Below are 8,307 nucleotides of genomic sequence, written 5' to 3' on the forward strand. Positions count from 1 at the left end.
ATAGCTTTACAACAGAATTTCAGCTTTAAGAATCTCCTCTTTCTTCTTGCTCAGGTTTTCAGCTCTTCACAGCACTAAAAGGGTTAATCTCACCTAGGCCTTGCAGCTGGAATGTCGCTTATCGCTGTTGGTCACATTATTTTTTCCCGGACAGCAGGGCAGCTTCAGCTGAATCTTGGCTGCACTGGAGAGGGAGAGCCGGGCTGCTCCGTCTGTGGGGGGTTCTGTGGGCGGATCAGGGCCCATTGGCTCCAAGATGGCTGTGGCCTGGCCTGGCCTGGCCCAAGCAGGGCCTGGACCGGGCCCGCCGGGCCCCCCTACGGGGCCCTGCAGCCACCTGTCCCAGCACCGGAAACGAGACAGAGCCTCTGCCCCCGGGGTTAATCTATTCTTAAGTGTGAATCACAGAGGCAGTCACAACTTTAAGTGGCTTAAAGAATTGTCCATATTCAAACTGGCCCGCTGATAGGTTCTGTCAGGTCATGGGGGAAGCTGTAAGCACCCCTTGGCAAGAACATCACTTCCGGGACTATGCTTGCTAACCCATGACACACGTCCTCATATTTCAGTGGGACAAAGAGCAGAAGGAACCCCTCATCATAATTGAATGGGTATTCCTTCCACTCCAACCTCCTAAAACCGTCACACAGCCACAAGAACTAATGGCAAAAATTATCATGAAGGGTAGAGCAAGGCTCCGCACCCTTGCAGGATGTGGCTTTGCATGCATCTACTTACCTGTAACAACTGACGCATTAGATCACCTACTTCAAAATAATATAAATTTACAATTTACATTAGATAGTTACTCAGGCCAAATCTCCAATCATTACCCAAAACATGACATGTTTAATCTGCCATTCTCTTTCATCCCTCGAGAGATTCAAAGTAGAAAGCCCCTCATGCGATTACCATTTTTACTGATGCTTCAGGAAAGAGTAAAAAGTCAGTGATCACATGGAAAAACCCAAAGACGCTAAAGTGGGAATCTGACATCAAGGTAATCCAGGGATCACCACAAGTAGCTGAACTAGCAGCTGTCATTAGAGCATTTGAGAGGTTCAAAGAACCCTTTAATTTGGTCACAGACTCAGCATATGTAGCTGGAGTGAGAGCTGAGCGTGCTCTCCTAAAAGAAATCTCAAACAACAAAAAAATTATGATGTGCTCTCAAGGCTAATTTATCTGGTTTCCCACAGAGAGCGTCCCTATATTGTCATGCATGTGAGGTCACATACAAACCTGCTAGGATTTATTGCAGAAGGTAATCGTAGAGCTGATGCTCTGGCTATGCCAGCAGACATAGTTCTATCAGCCGACTTACCAAAGCACCCCCAAGTTTTTGAACAAGCAAAATTGAGCCATGCCATGTACCATCAAGATATTCCTGCTCTTATCCGCATGTTCCATCTGTCGCGGACACAGGCAAAAGCAATAGTGGCAACATGTCCCAACTGCCAGAAGCTACAGCTTCCATCACTGGGCATGGGAGTCAATCCCAGAGGCATTAATAGCGGTGAAGTGTGGCAGATGGACGTCACACATTTCCCTGAATTTGGGAGATTAAAATACGTTCATGTTTCTATTGATACCTTCTCTGGTGCTATGTATGCCTCTGCACATGCAGGTGAAAAGGCTAAGGATGTTGAAAAACATCTTGTCCAAGCTTTTGCTGTGCTCGGTATACCTGAGGAGATAAAAACTGATAATGGACCTGCCTACACCTCTCAGGAGTTTAAAAACTTTCGTCAGCAGTGGGGATTTTGACATGTTACAGGTATTCCTCACTCCCCAACTGGGCAAGGCATTGCTGAACATGCCCATCAAACTCTCAAGCGAATGCTGCTACAACAGTCAGGGACCACTAAACTCAACTCACCTGTCCTCAGACTCAGCAAAGCACTGTTTACCATAAACTTCCTGAATGGCATCTTTGAGGATCCAAACCCTCCCATCTATCGTCATTTCCAGAACACCGGGAGACAGAAACTGAAGGAGAATCCAGAAGTCCTGATCCAGGACCCAGAGACTCAAAAAATCCAAGGACCATACAAACTTGCAACTTGGGGACGTGGCTATGCCGGTGTATCTACCCCTCAAGGACTGAGGTGGATGCCAGGGAAATGGGTAAAACCTTATGTCACTTCCTCAGAAGTTAAGAAGTGCTCACTTTCTGGTGGGGGAAGACATGCAGACAATCAATGTGATCGATAGAGCAAGCTTCGTTTATTAGCAATACAGAGGCACTTACATAGTGTGAAAATACAAGCTTATCAGTTCTTTAATTAGTTTAAACTTACAAAACCGCATTCTTACTTCTACATAATTGGGTTAGATAAAAGACTACATTTGGCAAGCTTCTATTATTTATGTTTTGTCTTGAGAGATCAAAGATTTTCCTCCCTTCTCATGGTCAGTACATTTTATCAGCACAGGACTGTACCTCCTTAAAACTCCCTTTTGGTTCTCAGACCTGTTTCTCACGCAGGCATTTTCTCACGTAGGCTTTTTCTCGTGCAGGCCTTTGCTTGCAGGCTTTTTTATTGATCTGGTTTTATTAATAATCCATGTCCCTGATCCTCTAACCATTCTCCAACAATTCCCCTTTTTTCTTTTTGTAAAGGCAATATTTGATTGGCTACAGATGTAGTAACTTTGTATATCATCTTTTGCAAGCATTGGCATAGGCAAGGTAAGCACACTATTATTCATTATATTACTAGTCCTACAGTAATCAAATGCTGCACGAGTGAAACTAGCATGGTCCTAAACCTAGTGACTTTAATCGTCCTTCTAAGCCGAGACCATCTCTTTCTGTAATTGTTTGGTTAATTGATGTAAATCACTTATATACTTGTTCCCCGACACCCACCACAAGTCACTAGCAACTACCTAGGGCAGCTGTTACATTCGCCCCAGAGTCTTGCTATTTCTTCTGCTACGGAGAGTGGTGGGTCTTGCAAGTCCCCAGCTCCCTCACTCAGCCACCTCTGCAGCCTCTCCCAAGGCTTCTCGGGACGGAGGTCTCAGAGTTCCAGCTGTTGAAGTAGTGGCGTCACTTTCTTCAGGAGCCGATGCTGACTGTGCCTTCTCGCTTTGGGGTCTTGTAGCACGGCACCACTTGCTGGGCACCCCTCTGGTCACTGCTGCGGCGATGACTTGTCCCTGTTGTTGCAGGACATTCTGTAGCATTGCAGTAAAAGCAGCTGTTTGAGATGACTGTTCTGCACAGGTAGTACGTATGAACATCTCGTCTACACCTGCTCCTTGGGGCAGCGTGGCAAGAATTGTCTTAGCTTGCCTATTAGCATTTTCAAATGCAAGTATTTGGAACTGTTCTAGTTTGAAAACAAACTAGTGGGAGACACCAAGTCAGAATAACAATTTAATAGGGAAATAAAAGGAGGGGGAAAGAAAAAAAACAATAAAAGCGGATAACACTGGGTTAAACTGACAGAGTTAGGATACAACCTGGCACCCTGTTAGTCAGGGTGGTGTTGGCAGTCTGGTAGAATGGTGGCTGCAGTCCTCCCGAAGTGGCGATCCTGTAGAAAAAGAAGGGTCTGCTCCTCCTCAGAAGGTCCAGTGGTGGCTATGTAGCTCCTGTCCTCTGGAAATCCAGTGGAAAGGCCTTCTCTCTGGTGTTCAGCCTCAGCTTATATCCACGATGGGATGCTTGGTTCCTCCCTCTGGGTGGAGCATCTCACAATGGGGTAATGAGTCATGAGGCCAAGTGTTGATTAGGCTCATTAACAGAAGATAGTCCAGAGGGAGTTATCTCTGAGTCATGCGGCAGGACAATGATGGGCCATTAACAGCAAGATAGTCTGGGGGGAGGAGGCAAGGAAACACTGCCCCACCTGATTTCAACAGCTGATGGGGATGGTAATAGAATACACCGCAACCCAGGACAGGAACATTTGCTCTTGGAGCTCTTCAGAGAGCTCAGTTGCATCCTTTAAGGCTGCTGACAAACGGTTGATGAACTCACCATATGGTTCTGACAGCCCCTGTTGGACTGCTGCATACGAGGGAGACTTCTTCTTTTCAGGTACTGACAACCAGGCTTTGTGGGCAAAAGTCTGTGACAACTGATGAATTACTACGAGCATGGTCAGCTGTGTTACTGTTGCCCCGTAAGCTCTGCTCTTAGTTAGCATGTCAGCTTGGAGTGCATACAGTGGGTCTTGTGTGTCACCTTGATGTTTGCTCATTTCTTGGTGCTTCTCCCCCACTTGAGGCTGACTCCCGGCAGCCCTGGCTGGCTCTGGCTCTGCAGGCAACGAAACCGCAGAAGCTCCTCCTCTGCCGGACGTTCCGCTGTTCGGCAGAGGGGGGTTGCGCTCTGCTGCTTTTGGCCGGGAGTTAGGACCGCATGTCTGCTCTGCCGCTTTCGGCCGGGCACTCGCACTGCCTGTGTCTCCTTGGCCTGCCCGTGCCCCGCCCCCTGGGTCAGGCGGCTCTGCTTCCGCTTTCGCGGCCATTCCTCTCTCAGACGTCGGAAGGATAACATCCTGCCCTGCTGAGTTCAGCAACTCCTGCAGTGAGCGGACGGGTGCTGCTGTGCCTTTAATCGGTTTTCTCGCGGCCAGCCCGAAGGACCGTGCTACCCTGGACTCCGCTCCGGTCTCTGCCCGCCGCTCCGTAAGACCCCCGTCTGTTTCTTTCTCAGAGCTGCCACTCTCTAAAGCCTCTATGGCGGCTGTGGCCACTGTCCTCTCTGTTTTCATCTCTGCGAGAGTGCTAGTTACTGCTCTCCAGATTAAATCAAGAGCTTTTGCTTCTTTAGCTTTCTTTTTGAACGATCTTGGATCAGCTAGTTCCTTACAAAGGTTTACTTCTTTAACTCCCCGCTTTTCTAAAAAGAGTAAAAATAAATCAAGGGTCACCTCTGTTTCTATATCTGCGTCCTACCGCATCTGTGTCTTACCGCAATCCCTGTCGACAGGAGTTGTGTAGCCTTTATCAGGTTTGCCCTTGTCAGCCGTAACGGCGGACCCCTCTTGTTAGGTCAGTCCAGGCACGGATCAGACGCTTGCCTGAAGCTGCTGATCTTTTGCCCTCCAATCGCTGCTATCGGTGCCTCTTCGGTCTCCCACCTTAGTCAAGAAAACGAAGTCCCAGTCTCTGCTCGGGCGCCAAATTCCTGACTTTCCAGCGAGGGAAGACATGCAGACAATGTGATCGATAGAGCAAGCTTCGTTTATTAGCAATACAGAGGCACTTACATAGTGTGAAAATACAAGCTTATCAGTTCTTTAATTAGTTTAAACTTACAAAACCGCATTCTTACTTCTACATAATTGGGTTAGATAAAAGACTACATTTGGCAAGCTTCTATTATTTATGTTTTGTCTTGAGAGATCAAAGATTTTCCTCCCTTCTCATGGTCAGTACATTTTATCAGCACAGGACTGTACCTCCTTAAAACTCCCTTTTGGTTCTTAGGCCTGTTTCTCACGCAGGCATTTTCTCATGTAGGCTTTTTCTCGTGCAGGCTTTTGTTTGCAGGCTTTTTTATTGATCTGGTTTTATCAATAATCCATGTCCCTGATCCTCTTACCATTCTCCAACAAAGGAGGTTAAAACTGCTTCCCTGAGGAGACGCCGTAAAAAGGATCCTGATTTTGCACCCTCATGTAAACCCCCTACTGCAGATTTTGATGTTAATCCCTTAAGTTGTTGCACTGTTTTGCACTCACGTTTTGCACTGTATTTTGTAAATCTTTGTCCTGATACCCCATACCATAGATGTCCTGACTAACCCCCTGAGTTTTGTCTGGGGAACTATTTTAAAGACATCCTAGGTACTGTCGAGTTGTAGGGACGATAGATTCCAATTATGTTTTGCACTGTTGTTTTGTTACTGTTCTATGCACTTTTAAGTTACTAAGAGTTACAACCCAGCTTTAAAGAAAAAAATAGGGAATTGTTGCTGCCTGTTCTGAGCTTCCCCTCCCCCTCCCAAAGACACTTGCCTCTGCCATGTGCTCTGAACTCCTTTGTTCCATGCGCGGGCACAACCAAATGTAACTCAAACTCTTTAGCAGTGTCTGATCGGCCAGTCACCCCGGGTCCGCCCCCAGTCTTCCCCTTTCCCCTTCTCCGAACAAAAGAGAAGATCAAGGGAGGCCCGGCCTCTCTGGGTTTGCAACTCTTTCTGCGAACATCTCTTGTCATCTGTTTCTTTTGAAAGCTTCTAACTGCAGGAAATTAGGCGAGTCGAGAGCTATATTTCTCCCTCTTTGCTTCTGCTAGAGGTATTTGCTTTGCAGCTGATACAGTTACTGATTTTAGAGCTACTGAAGTGCTAGATTGCCCGTGCTACCTCTCTGGGTTGCTTGAGGCTTTCTAAGGCATTGAACTACAAGTGCTAGCTGGTAAAAAGCTGAAAAGATACCTCCCTCATTTGTTTGTCTCTAATTATGTAACAGTGTGATATTTGGGGTGAGGGTAGAAAGCTTGCCAAGGCTACAGGGGCCTCCTTGGAGGCGTGAGGGGATCCCGGCCCATACTCTGTCATCACAGACAAGAAACACTCCCCGGGGTAACACCTTCGGGTGGAGAGTGGACACAGAGAGTACGTGACTGGTGTAATTGCACTAATCCTGGCTATTATAGGCTTTGTTAATTGGTGATATATCTTTTCTGTATGTATTTTTTGCCTGGTCAATTCCTGGCCAGAGTTGGCTTTGCTGTCTAAAATAAAATTTGACACAATATGTTGCTTTGGAGGACCCTAGCAGGTTCAGTTCTTGGGGTTCATCTCAAGCATCTGGCAGAATTTTTATCCACTCATCCCAAGTGTCTACCGGGTTGGGCTTCTTACCTGTGGTGCGGAGGAGCTCTGGGTTAGGGATGGGCCAATCATCTGCTACCAAGGGAATTCCTACCAGGCACGTAGAGAGTGGGTTGTCTACGCTGCCCATGGACAGGCACAGATTGTCTTGATTGAGCGTCTTCGCTAGGGTCACCCAAATATTATGGCTAGGCTGTGGGACAAGCTAGCTGAAGGAATGTGGTATGGCGAAGAGCATCGAGGCAGCGATGAGGACAGCATCAACATAGATAATTTACATCTTTGGACAGGGATGGGGCTTCTGAGAGGGAATATAAGCGAGATTTGTTAACTTTGTGGTGAGAGGGGAGGTTTTAGGGTTTTAAGGAGGTTTGATAAGGGAAGGGGATATTTTGGGGTAAAAAGGGGGTGGTAACATATAAACTAAGGACAAAAAAGAGAAAAAAAAAACCAAAAAGGACTTAAAAAGTGTTGTGTGCAAGAAAGAGAGGAGAGCCCCGATTTTAAACTTACAAATCCTATCTTCTGGTGAGGCTGGCTCCTGTTGAAGTCCAAAAAAAAAGTCTGCTGGGGGGGGGGGTCTGGCAGTTTGATCCTCAGAGATTTCTGTCCCAGATGAGAGAGGCGAGGGTCTCGAACTGTCCCCTTCAAAAAGGCCCTGCTACAACGTAGGTCCTTTTTTCAGAGGATCAGCACACAAACGTCTGTTTCTGTCTTGGCGTGGTCAAGACACAGCTCAAGCCAGGAGTCCGTTGGAAGTCCGGGGTCCAATGGCTGTTCGGGCACCAGTTATTACAGCTGGTGAGGGGTCAGTAGCTCTGACCGAGGAAGCTGTGACTGGTCCGGAGAGATGGTCCTGAAAGAGATCGTCTTCCCGAGGCCCGGTGTCTTCCTTCAGCTGCTAGCTGGAGGGCCTGTGCAGAGGCTGCCATCTCTTTAGTGATTGTCAGCTTGTGATTTCAGCTCAGCTCTGCAGGGCAGCCTCTAGGCCAAACCAGACCAGAGAGAGAGACGAGAGGCCTGTATAGCAGTTCCGCACGAGGTAGCTTTATTAGTCCAGCAAAGGGGAGGCCAGTGATGAACATCTCTCTGTCTCGCAGGAGCAGAGGGCTAGCTTTATAGGGATATAGAGGGTGGGTATCAGAGGGTAAGGGCCAATGGGTTACAAAGGATCTGCATAGGGTCTCCCAGAGGATTCTGGGTTTGTCTTCTTCTCGCCATAACTGAAGAGTAGCTCCCTTTCCAGGGGAGTCCTGCTGGGAGATTGAGCACTCTCCTTATCTCAGCAGATGTCCCTCCAGGGCGGGGGCTGGGCATACCCCACAGCACCCGGCTTGCATTTCTTCAGCCAGCTTTCAGTTTTTTTCAGCTCCTTTTCCTCCAGAGAGTTGAACTTTGTTTTCCTGGGACTTCGATTTTTCCCTTCTTCTTTTCTTGGACTGTTTAAACATCAGAACACATCGGGACTTTTTCCACCGAGGTGGAGGCCCTGGAGGAGGAGGAGGAGA

This window comes from Coloeus monedula (assembly GCF_965178545.1).
Source record: "Coloeus monedula genome assembly, chromosome: W".
Taxonomy (NCBI): Eukaryota; Metazoa; Chordata; class Aves; order Passeriformes; family Corvidae; genus Coloeus; species Coloeus monedula.